The sequence below is a fragment of the Argopecten irradians genome, chromosome 14, assembly GCF_041381155.1.
Source record: "Argopecten irradians isolate NY chromosome 14, Ai_NY, whole genome shotgun sequence".
NCBI classification, from domain to species: domain Eukaryota; kingdom Metazoa; phylum Mollusca; class Bivalvia; order Pectinida; family Pectinidae; genus Argopecten; species Argopecten irradians.
In genome coordinates this window covers 19380968-19394810 of record NC_091147.1, presented here as the reverse complement: position 1 = coordinate 19394810, position 13843 = coordinate 19380968, and positions in this window count along the sequence as shown.

The window sequence follows — 13843 nt, the reverse complement described above, 5'->3', positions numbered from 1 at the left end:
ATACATTTAATCATATCACTCTACCTAAATGGTCCGGTGAGATAACACTTTAACACACTGTCATTACAAGTCCCTAGCTATTACAAAGATGGCCACACTCCTGATAAAGGTTTAGCTGTAAATGTCTAACTCGAAATGGCTGTTGACAGAACTTCAACAAAATACAAAAAACTTAGCATTAATTATAACAGAAAAGTATCAATATTAGAATACGATATCAATACCAAACCAAACTATTTAAACAATATACGAGTTACAATTATATACGGCTGATACTCATTTACAAAATTGTTTCAAGTATTTACTTTTTTCGTAACGCTGGTGTTCGATATGAAGTGAGTATCGGACGGAGAAGGGCCCTTTAAGAGTCGATAGAAGCGGGTCATGGGGTATGTGAACATAATGGTTATTGTTATACAACATTATCTAGGGTTTACGATCATGAGCTGATTGCAGCAATTATTTTAATCCAATAATGTAAAAAGAATGGAAACAAAACAGAGCTCTTAAATGAGCCGTTGTAATAAAGATAGTGCACCTCATTTGAATCTGGAGTGAATCGGTGCGGCTTCTGTATAAATAGTTAGTCCAAGTATTTCATTGCTAATTTGATAAAATGTGTAAACGTTGTGTAAATAATGAGAAGAATGCCCCGATAACATAATTATGAGTTCTGTCGATACAGATACGGTCATTATTAATGCTTGAAAAGGCTGTCTCTTTATCAAACTAGCAATTCATCTGTTAAACAAGTTCATTGTACTAGGGACATTTCAACGTATGATTTGATCGATATCGAATCTGTGTCTACACCATGGACACATTTAATGCAATTATATACTGGTGTTGATTTCTATGTGTCTAGTTGTGGATTACAAAATGAAAGTGACATCACTATCTAGGACTCCAATGACAGATATTGTACAGTCTGTATCATCCCACACAATATATTATTATCCGACTAAACGATCGCTTGATTTTTGAAATAGTAATTTTGTCACGCACATTGATGGATAGAAAAATGAAATCAATTACCTTGCATAATTTAGTTTCTGCTCTAATACAAATATGTTTATATGAATTATAATTATTGTGACAACATATTTGGCATCTATTTGTTTGCCACCTGGTTCATGTAATTGTTTCATACCGTATGTTGCTATCCTCTCGGGACTTGAAATTTCAGAAATGTGATGACCGCATAGTTTTAATTTGCTTATTTCTATATTTACGAAAATATAAATATTAGAATAATAGATAGCAGCTAATTTAAATATACATGGCATAATTAGATATTTGTTTTGTTTATTATTTTGTCTGATACACAATTACAAAATGCAAACTTCTCTTAATGTAAATTGTACACGTTGGGGAGGCCATAACAGCTTCATATCAACTTATTTCGTTACCATTTCTATACAACATGAATTACAAAATAAGTATCAACAAGAAAGAAATATGATTTAGAAGCCAGTTTCAAACTTGTTATTATCAATATCCTATGAAGAAAATGCATTAATAATTGAGAATTATGAGCTTATATGTACATATAATACATATTGTATATGAAAAACTTTGGTTTATCATCCATGGAGTAGAGAGGTGACGGAACTGACATAGTAAACTTAAAATCCAGGTCCCGGGATCATGAAACAGTCTTAGACTTAAGTTTTTGCTAAGCCAATCAAAAATGACGTAACGTTTTATAACGTCATTTGTGATTGGCTAAGTCTAAACTTAAGACTGTTTAAGCCTTAAGATTGTTTCGTGATCTTGGGGCCAGATCTGTAACGTAACTGTAGACAATATTCCAGATGTACTACATGTAACTCTAACTTGTGAAAAGACACAATGACCAAAATAACAGAGGACGTGGAAGTAAGCTAGTACAAAAAATTAGGAGCAGATTTCGTGACTATTTCTTTTCGAACTGTTTAATTGATAAGGCAAAAAAATAAATAGTATGTCTGTTTAGGGTTACCCGACCGACTGTAATTTTTTACCCCCGGCCCTAATATTTTCCCCACTTTTATACGAAAAATATCAAAAGTCGTGATTTCGATCTCAGACTCCGGTTCCGGCCATTATTTTAGAGTGAAAGACACTAAAAAAATTATCTCGACCTACCGACCCTACTTTTTTTGCCAATGTAACATGATTTTTTGGCATAACACGAACAGTCTACCATCTAGATGTTTAATGACAAACACAAATACTATTAAATCTTTCTAGTTTTGGCTGAACACAGTCTGAAAAAACACCCTTCCGAAGTCCGCACCTCATGCTACACAATTAGGATTTAACAGATTAACAATACCTGTCCAACCAGCTACACAAGACGACGTGTCAATGGTAGTCTCAGAGTAATGGTATAACGTCACAGTCGGTGAGTTGTGTGTGAGTATGAGTTCAACATTGATCTGCATTCTTGGAGGGATTTATGGTCCTATAATTCTACCAGGATTGCAGACCAATTGAATTCTAGTAAATTCCCTTTTTGGTTTGTTTGGTTATATTAGTTGTAATAGGAATGGTATCCATTTGATAGATGGTATTAAAATAATATGAATGTGGACGTCCAGAACAAATGGAAATAATTATGTATTGACGCTAATATGTTTTTTTTACCGAATTAACAACAATATTAAACATTGTGGTATAGACTTACCTATTGCTACTTTATTACATAGGGATTGGATTGCGCTTTTATGTTAACCATGCTTGTATGGAGCAATTCCTCTAAGAATATATTCTATGGGGCGCGTTAGCTCCATACAAGCATGGTTAACATAAAAGCGAAATCCAATCCCTATATTTACACTCAAACGACTTTTTTATTGATATTTTATGCAATAAAATCGTCATTTGAATGTGACGTAATTACTCAATAAAAGTCGGTCAAAAGTGGGAGGAGCTTACTCAATTGAACAGCGAATGATGACTCTTCACGTAAGGTAGAATTATTCATCCGCTACGACAAAAAAGTTCAATATTTTATTGTAAAATAAACATGACAAACAAAGTAAATTTCAGAGATAATTTTATTTAATCAGATCAGAACTTTAAATAGGTATTCAATTTTGCTTAAAGTTAATAGATAGCGTAATAACATAAAGGATGTGTACCTGGCCACATGTGTGAACTCGTTGACCAAAGACAAGATGATATGTTTATAACTGACCTCTGTCAGAGGGTCTCACGCCCGTCCACCTCAAAGACTCGATCGTAGGACGAACACAGACACAGAGGTAATGTTTACATTTGACAGCACTGCACGTCGCCCCGGTCGGGATATTTTCCCGTTTCTTTATAAAATTGTTAATTTAAAAAATGTTGGTATCATATATAAATATAAAACATATATGTATTGTTTACATTTTTCCAAAATTCTGGGAAAAACAACAATATACACGTAATGTTGCGTCAAAATGTAAACAAAGCCATGTGTTTCTTTTTGAAAAAAAGTAGCCCCTTTAAGTTGAATAGAACATGTTCATACGCAAGTTCAAAGTTTAATGTTACCATGCAGTTATGGTAAACAAAATTGGTTAGTAGTTGCGTATTGTTATGAAAGTGCTATAGTTCATTCTTTCGTTCAGAAAACATGTAGTATGAAGTAAAGACCTCAACACAGGAAAACAAGTCTCATCTTCATTCATTCATTCTAAACTACATTGTTTTAATCATCCCAATTAATACCTCTATAATGCCTTCACACTTTCTATGTAGGTAATCGTAATTTAGTAAAAACATTAAATATTATTATTATCTTTATTTTCTCCAATTGTATGAATATTTCATAAACAGAATAAATTTCATAAACAATTAAATCATACCATGCATACAGACATCGTCTAAATTAGTGAATAAAATTTAAATATGTTCCCCAGGATACTACTTAGAATGATGCACAGATAAATCTAGGCAACACAAACCTTTACATTAATGTAACATTATATCATATTAGTCTGATATCAAAATACCCATTCTTGTTCTCACAACGTATCACAAACAGGCCTAATGAGACCGCAGAACCAAAGTTTGCCACTGTCCAGGTTAAATAGAGTATTCAAGACTTGTCACCTTGTCACTCATTTTGAAAAAAGTTATGTCACATACCTGTGACTAAAGAAAACATTAAGATCTACCATCTTGCTAAACTTTTATATTTACACTTGCTAGGCTTGATCACTATACGTAAGTACTAGCCGATTTTGTTTACCATAACTGCATGGTAACATTGAACTTTGAACTTGCGTATGAAAATATTCTATGCAACGTAAAGGGGCTACTTTTTTTTAAAAGAAACACATGGCTTTGTTTACATTTTGACATAACATTACGTGTATATTGCTGTTTTTCATAGAATTTGGGGAAAATGTAAACAATACATATATGTTTTATATTTATATATGATACAAACATTTTTAAAATTAACAATTGTATAAAGAAACGGGAAAAATATCCCGACCGGGGCGACGTGCAGCGCTTTCATTTTTGTTAAAAATGATGGATGTCAAATGTAAACATTACCTCTGTGTCTGTGTCCTACGATCGAGTCTTTTGGGTTGACGGGCGTGAGACCCACTGACAGAGATAGGTCAGTTATAAACATATTCTCTTGTCTTTGTTCTTTGAGAAATTAATCATGTGTATTATAAAACATGCACCGCTTGTAATCCACGTGTTGACAGTCACACGTCACCACAAATACATTGTATCCATCGAACACAAGTGAAGTTGTTTCATCTATAGATGGCGATGGATCTAAGCGTAGATTATATAATCACATGGCTCCGAAGGATGTAATATCTTCAAGTCAGACGACAATCTCAAACAAATTTAGCTACTTGAACATCGGTGTTTTGACAACTTCGGAAAACTCCAGTGTGTAAGCGTGCGTCAGCCTCGCCTCGCTTCACAATAACGGTCACCGAGTTCACACATGTGGCCGAGTACAAATACTTTATGTTATTACGCTATATATTAACTTTTAGCAAAATTGAATACCTATTTAAAGTTCTGATATGATTAAATAAAATTATCACTGAAATTTACTCTGTTTGTCATGTTCATTTTACATTAAAATATTGAACTTTTTTTCGTCGCGGATGAATAATTCTATCCTACGTGAAGAGTCATCATTCGCTGTTCAATTGAGTAAGCTCCTCCCACTTTTGACCGACTTTTATTGAATAATTACGTCACTTTCAAATGACGATTTTATTGCATAAAATATAAAAGAAAAGTCTTGTGAGTGTAAATATAGGGATTGGATTTAGTTTTTATGTTAACCATGCTTGTATGGAGCAATTCCTCTAAGAATATATTCAATATGGGGCGCTAACGCGCCCCATAGAATATATTCTTAGAGGAATTGCTCCGTACAAGCATGGTTAACATAAAAACGAAACCAATCCCTATATGTAAGGGTGCCATCTTATGTTAAAATTCTGCACCAAAAATGACCACAATTTTCATGAAATTCCAATATTGATTACCCCCCCCCCTGTCAGAAACAGACTTGAAAAATCTTTACAAATTTTACATATGTCTTGCCCCAATCTGATTAAAACCAGCTCTTCAATACGCTTACTACACCCCCTCTTCCCCCTCCCTCCTAACCTAAAAAAAAAACAAAAAAAAATCGACTGAGTTCCACTATAAGGTCATACATAAGTCAACGTAAACGTAAACGGAGACGTGATCATTAAAGGTCGTATACTATAGACGTAAACGTTGAAGTAGACGTAGACGTATCTTACGACTGGAACACTGGGTACAGAGATACGACCTTTAGTAAATCTCTGTCCTGTATTTTATTCTGATTGATATTAAATAATTATTTTATCACGCTACCGTCTACATTCGATACTCCTAGGGTTACTTTCACTGTCGTTACATATTCACCCATGAAATATTTAGTAGATTTAAAAAAAAAATCAATAACTACTACTGATCAAAAACTGACTGTATCCATGACTGGCCAAATCAAAATATTCAAATATTCATTGAATGATCCGAAATTTTACCACACGCCCTCCATCTCTAGGTCGAGAGTTTGAATCCCATATGGGGTTCCCAGCTATACTAACCACAAATATTATTAGTACTCCGGCTTTCCTCCTTCAATAAATCTGACCTATATTGACACTGGCTGTTAATAGACGTTAAACTAATAAAAAGAAAATATCATTGGAACTTCATAATTGATCTCGAAGATTACTGACACACCATACCTTATATTGTGTTAAAATGTACCGTAGCTAAATGTTGTCATAATATAATCTAACGCAATATGTGGCATGACGTCTATGTACAAACTACCGCCGATTTATAGCAAATCCTTGGTAAATCTTTTCAATCATACCCAGCTATCGAATTAGATTCTAGTTCTTTGAAGTCATTAACGTGGATTATACTTCATAAGCATTATCGATGTCTTCCTTGCAAAATACACAACCTAATATTAACTTTTTTTTAAATATAAACGATCCCTTATTCTTTTGACTTTTATTCTTTTTGAGTTAAATCCTTTTTAGTTTATTCATGCACATTCATACACTTGTCTTGACCTTGTAACATCGATACTTATGTAAACATATGTTCCGGCGACCGTATCCAATGTAACTAGTATTGATATCGCATGAAAGAGAAAAAGGGAATTATATCCATTGTCTATCTTTTAAGAAGACTGTACTATTAAAACTAGCCTTGGGAAAATTCCACGTTTTTATGTCTTTGAAGAGTGGATGTTTGTTTACATCGACAAATGTTACCTTGCTTTCAGGATTGTGAATTGAATTACAGATTATGGGTCATAGAAACCAAAATGATTATAGTACAAAGGTCTATATAAAGTACGTAACTAGGAAAGAACGCTTATAACAATATACATAAATAATCATTTTACAAAGAAATCAAAGAAATGGTTATTGCACTATGATGTTTAACTACTTTGTATATAACAACGGATACCGACATGATAAAGAAATCAACTGAAAATAAATAAGCGGCGACAAAAAAAAAAAAAAAAAAAGATTTAAACAGAAACTCTTTACAAAACACAGGAAGGGTAGAACGAGGTCGTCCATTATCTAGAATTCTATGCTTCATTGGCGATACAAGGCACACAACAAATCAGTGTCAAAGAAGTAACACGAAAGTACAAAAAAAATGCAGGAAGCATGAAGAGCGAGGTCGTGCATTATCTAGAATTGTATATGCTTCAATGGCAATATAAGTCATGCAAGTCTAGGTCAAGGAAAGTCACGATTTGAAATTAGAATCGGGTGGTACCAACGAAACTATGTATGGATCGCACCTGATTTCACAGCGATCAAAATTAGATGGGTAGTTTTTATTGCCTCATTGACAAAATATATAGTATGAAAAGCCTGTTCTTTTTTCCTGATGATTTTCTCTTTAAAGAAAACCTTATAATCCCAAGTAGAGGTATAGAATGTGCAGGACTCTCGCGATCGGCCAACACTAGAAGGACAACACTTTACAAGAGAACGCACATACAACGTTGAGTAAGAGATTCATACATTTGACAGCTAAAGTAACAGTTTATTCTTCCTTCCTGTCGTACCATTCAGTCATTGACGGGCGATACAATGGCAGTCTTGCAGTCAAATAGTGTCAATAGTGACATTTTAAACATTTCATCATATATTTAATACATTTAAATTCGCTCCGGCTTGTTCAAAACACTATCAATATAGATAAACACACAGCAACCAGCTATTCGTTAGACCAGATGCTTCCCGAATGGTGTTATAAGAAATTCCGAATAACCGGAAATGTGTAATAAATGAACCAATTATCCGTATTAATGAGGTAGAATCTCGATTGTTGACGATGATCGCCTTACAATGTAACACAGGAGTAAACGTTATCGAGCAAATTCCATCAATATTTGATAACATGAAATTAGCCTGTACACGGATTTAGCACTAGCTGCCGAGCCACAAGAATCCTAAGAAGGCTAGATTGATGTTTCCATTAAATGTCCGTTGACAGAACTGTTATCCTAATTACAGAGATCATATAATGTTGTGTATGGTTAGTATACTGTACTATCCGCGATTTTGAAATGTGATACTTTGTAGATTTCATTAACTCAATGTAAAATGTTGGTGATCAAGAGATATTACTACTTTTTGTACATTATTTCTCAGTGCATCTCTTTTGATAACGACATTATACATTATTTCTCAGTGCAGCTCTTTTGATAACGAATTTGAGAGAAAAAGAGAGGCGTGTTTTATGATTTTCTTTTAGTTTTCTTTTATTAAATGTCGGATTTTGATGAGAGCACATCGGCTTTCAAAGTCAATTACATCGATAGACCAAATTATCATCGCGTTTAAAGCTAAAAAAGGCAAGGAACGTCTAATTATTATCAAAATGTGTATGGTAGTATGGTCTAATAATAATGAGCTACCCCATTACTCTGTTACTGACCTGTAGCTATTCATCCCTATACACTTCAAGCCGACTTAAGGTTCAAATTACGAAAATTTTGGCCTGCAATCATATGTACATGTAAGCGACTATAATCAGGAGCAATATCATTTCATTTCGAATATGGTATCTAAGCCGATAAAAAAATCCCAAATTTCCGCTCTACTCAAAAATAAAAAGTAAGATCTGATGCATGTTCAAATAACATGTAATTAAGATTCTCCCATCGGAACAATGCGTGGAAATCAAGGCAATTAAATTCAAGCTAATGTGATGAAAAGGTTAACGACTTTAAGACCACAAACCGTAGCCGAGTCATGACCTGACTTTTCATACCCTTCTGACTTTAAACTATTTTTTCTCGATATTTGTAATTGGCTATCCCACGATGTCATCCCGCTATGTGAGCCATTTCGATACTCTCCCTATTTGTTAAAGCGCGCTAATACCAAGTTTGTACAATTGAATTATATCGATTCGATTAAAACGTTTATTCGTAATGTACTTGGTATCATGGCCATGTTTGCACAGTAACCTCCGTTGTCGGCTGTGTAAACTGAATTTACTTGGTGACATGGCTGTACAAAGGGGGAGGGGTCGTTATTCGTAAATCCTGCAAAAGAAGCTTAACATAGACCCATCGCACGCGCGGACACTCCAAAGCCGCGCGCGACAATCGCGCTCCAGGTGTCCTGCAGAAGAGAGGGAACGTCCAGACTTTTATTTTATATTGATTTTAAGATGTGATAGTTTTGTATCAGACTTGTTAGAAAATTGACCATGGAAAAACGGAAGTTTCTTTGTAAATAATCCCTGTTAAAACGTTTGAAATGAGAAGTACAATTTTCCCAGCAATATCCGGAAGATGAAATCAAACAATTTGTTAGCATTTTGAAAAGCTTTCACCTGATACTAAATCACTCATCGATTGGTTGAACAATGGAACATAGACAATTAGATTAGTACAACTTGTTTTCTGAGATGGAACAAAGGATTTAAAGTACAATTTAACCGATATAGACACAATAAAGAATTAATTTAATACGAAATCAAGGTTCGGCTGTACCAACATAGAACTTTTTTATATCATCACATGAAAAAAAAATCCATATTTACCTTTTTCTTAACTCACCACGATTTAGTGTAATAACCGTTATCATTTGATTGTGTTTTATATGCCATAGAATAGTTATCAATTATTATAAAACAACCTTTGTAGATACTAAAATATATGTGTACTTAAGTAATAATCAAATTTTCATGTTATATATTCTTTGAAAGTAATTGATTTACCTTCTCATATATTTTCTGCTAAAACGAAGAGTTTCTAAACAAGCCGCGATCATATATGTACTACCTGTATTTATGCCATTTAAGTACTATCTCTACGGAATTTTAGTAATTGCATATTGTAAACTACTTAATTTTCGTGTATATGATATTTCACGTCTTCATTATTCTCAAACGAATACAAAAAATTCGCGATCAAGGACTCTAACTGACCTCCATATTCCATTTTTTATATTACAGAGTTATCTCCCTCGCGAGTAGGTATCGATTGTCACGTCATTATTTTGTGAGCCCAGTTCACGTCGTTTTCTCCTAAACGTATGACGTTTCGCTCGCAAACACATGACGTCACAATCAATACATACCCTCAAGGGCAGATTACTCTGTTATATGCAAATACGGAATATGTGTTTGTACAATTTTTCGAAAGTACTAGCGAAAGTACGCTAAAATGTATTACTCGAAAACAAAGTGATTGAAACTAGTATCAATATACATGTGTATAATCTCTACACTTGTATTACCAACCAGAGAAATCGCGGTCAGACATAACCTTAATCACTTGAACATTATTTGACAGAAAATATTAATTTTATGAAATGATTATAACTATGATAATTGTAAGCATATACATCTTAATGGTGTTATTTTCAAATGATTGAATACTTGGAAACTGTCTTTCATACTGCTTGGATGGGTTTTAAAGTGCATAACACACGCCCCTAGAAGGTCTAGATGTCATGTCATCTGAAGTCATGAGTGCAATAATCAAAAGTACACTCGTTTTATGAAATCAAACATTACAGCGATAATTAGCACATTTCAATTTCTAATTAACTAATATTTATCGATTCCTGACAAATTAATTACGGAGATGAATCGTTCATAGTATTTAAAAACATAATTTACATTTGGCTGGGAGATCATTTTGTAATTGTACGAACGTTCAACGATTCCCAAGGTAGACGGAACTTACCTTCAGGAGTTATACATATACAATACAGTTATCACTTTTCTCATTAATAGCATTTTCCCTTTCAACTTACCCGGACGGCCGAATATGATGTTGAGGATATTTAACCTGATGACAAAATCGAGAGCACAAGACATGGATTCTGTTATAATGTCAAGTTAAAGTGTGAGAGAAAAGTTTATTCTTCTTTTTTACGATATCATTACATAAAATATTACGATTCGTGTTCTTAGTACAAGTTTATTTACATATGGCAAAACTCAATGTACGATGAAATGATATGAAAGAGTAACAAGTACGATAATTAAAGCGGATATTTTGATTATTTGGGTTGTGAATTAAAGTTTAACTTTTTAGATAGAGCATGTGCACTATTTCCCGAGCCATGTGCTTTTGCGACTATTTATGTAATCAAATCAAAATTATTTGGTATCATAATATGTAATATACAATGTATAGACTTATTTGTTTGTCTTTTGCATAATTTAAGTAGATTGACGCTTAAGAAACTTCGGCTATAACACGTAGAGTGACGGAATTGCTATTGATATGAAAACGACTCCCTTTGGTAATAACATACTCCAATTTCATTAAGAAACAGGTATGGCCTCAAAGTAATCACGATCAATTTCAAGATACTAATTTATTTCGCTAGCAATTTACGACTCAAAGATCAAAACAATATTTTAAACACACCCAGAACGAGGTCACCGCGGGGCATGATGGGAGTATGCGATTCAAAGTATCATTCAGCGCTATGGGACCTACCCGTCCGTGACGTCACACGCTGTAATGTTGCTGTTTAGGGAAATGACACCCATGGGTATTCAAAGTGTTTGGATTAATTGAATATCATAGAAATTAATTGTGACCCGTTTACTGTTGTACCCGACCAGGCCTCATTACACGTGCTGGGTATACATTAGTACTGATTGCCTCGACCAATATTGAACATCCACGGCTTTGGTGATAATGGAGCTACGTGTTCAGTTTCTCATGATTCAGTATGTACTGCAATGAATTTGGGTCGTAAGGTAAAGCCCACATGCACATGGTCTCTTTGCGTTTTATTTCACCTTACGATGGATTCATTTAAATGTGGTAGGCGTAGCTTATACATGTAATTAATCACAAACGATAATGGTTTGATAAGAACATATTTATCATAGAGATTCAAAATTAACCTGCCCTTAACCTCCCCACCCCAAAAAAAAAAAAAAAAAATTAAAATACGAAAAAAAAAACCAAAAAGCAAACAAATGATAAACCCCAAAAATTAATATAATACTCCTCCAGATAAAAAACCCACTTTCTTTTTTTGGTGTGGCATTATTGTGTTTTGGTCATACGTACTGCTTTCTAAGCCATTTTACACTCTAACCCCCTGTCAAAATACGTTTGGCTTTCTTGAAAAAGTAATCTTTTTTCAACACTATTTTAATTTTCCTCTTTACAGGAGCAATGATGCTGAGGATAGAAGTCATTGTGAAGTATTAATGAAAACAAAACACAGGCAGACAATGATAACAGTAATAATTTTTTTTATAAACATTTAACTGAGAGTAATTCAGCATACCATTGATGTAGACCTTACCAAGATCTACCAAGCAGGATGCTATGAAAACGAACGAGAAGATTTTTCAAATTTGATCGAATTTAGTGAGAAATTTTCATCATACATGACTCGTAAAAGCACGCTTATATTACGTCGTCTTTCAAAGGAAATGTGAACCAATATGTTCTAATACAATGTAATGAATGTTTATATACGTTGCAATGAATTATACTAGATGATAGTCATTGAGGGATACTGACATAGGAAAATCATGTAGGAACACGAAAAAACTTGATGATTTACAAAAAACAAATGATTAAACATTACAGAAAAAACACCTTGTCCGTTTTTTACCCAACCTCGTAATAGTTTTATCAAGTTCAATATTTTGTATTGACATTAGAATTGTTTTGTAAACACACCTAGCTGGATAATCCATTCAGGCACGGATTACATTGTATTATTCAATTAACGTGTTCTGTGATTTTGTTAAATGGAGGAAATTGGTTGGACTTCCGTTTCGTGCTTTGTTAGATGCTAAAAATGTACACGACGGCGTTTTGAGTTACAGGGGCATGTGTACAGTGGCTGTGGTCTATACATGAGTAGGGCAGTAAGTAGAAATCATTATTTATAGGAACATTTATACAAAAGAGAAAGAGTTATTTTTTATTGATTTCAATTTGCTTTAAAATCTAGATTAAATCGTTTTTGTTGAAAGTTAAGTTCTGCAAGAACTATTCTTATAGTAGGTCGACAGGTCAAGTGGAAAAGAAACACATTCATACGGGGGGTTTCGAGATCCTAAAACGACGTGGGTAAAGTACGATTTACAGTCGATTAGTCCCACCTTCCGATGATTATGACGTCGCGAAACTCATGTCAAATGATGAAGTCATAATCACCGGACGGTGGGACTGATCGACGGTAAATTGTACTTTACCAACGTCGTTTCGGGATCTCGAAACCCCCGTATTAATGGGTAGTAAAATTAAATCGACGAATAAATAGACGTTTTCGATAAACATCTTGCTTATAATAATATATGTAGATGTAAATACAATTTTATATGATAGCCGCTTTTATGCATCTAAACAAATTATCAATAACATCTTGAGTTCAGATAGTACCTATTCGACCTAATAAACGCCGCATATTCCTATAATCGCCCATTTACGAGAACACAATTTACTTACTTTGAATTAAATGCAGTCTGTAGGTTGTTTTTTTATTTGATTTTCTTTGCCAATTGATTAATGACCTACCTTGAACAATATTTTGATGAAAGTCTAGTACAAAGGTTCTATTAAACGCGCCTTATTATGTTTCAGTTTTAGGTCGAATACGGTACATGTAAATGTGCAATACTTGTGCGCAGAAAGATCTCCATGAACAGGGAGAAGGTCGGAAACATTTAAATGCACAATCATAATCGAATAAATAGTCTGGGATTTCAAATGTGTCATATATAAAACTTTTAGTACGGAGTGGACCCGAAAACGAACGAGTACAATGAAGCAGTACGATAAATAGCCAATAAAAAATCACTTTGCTCA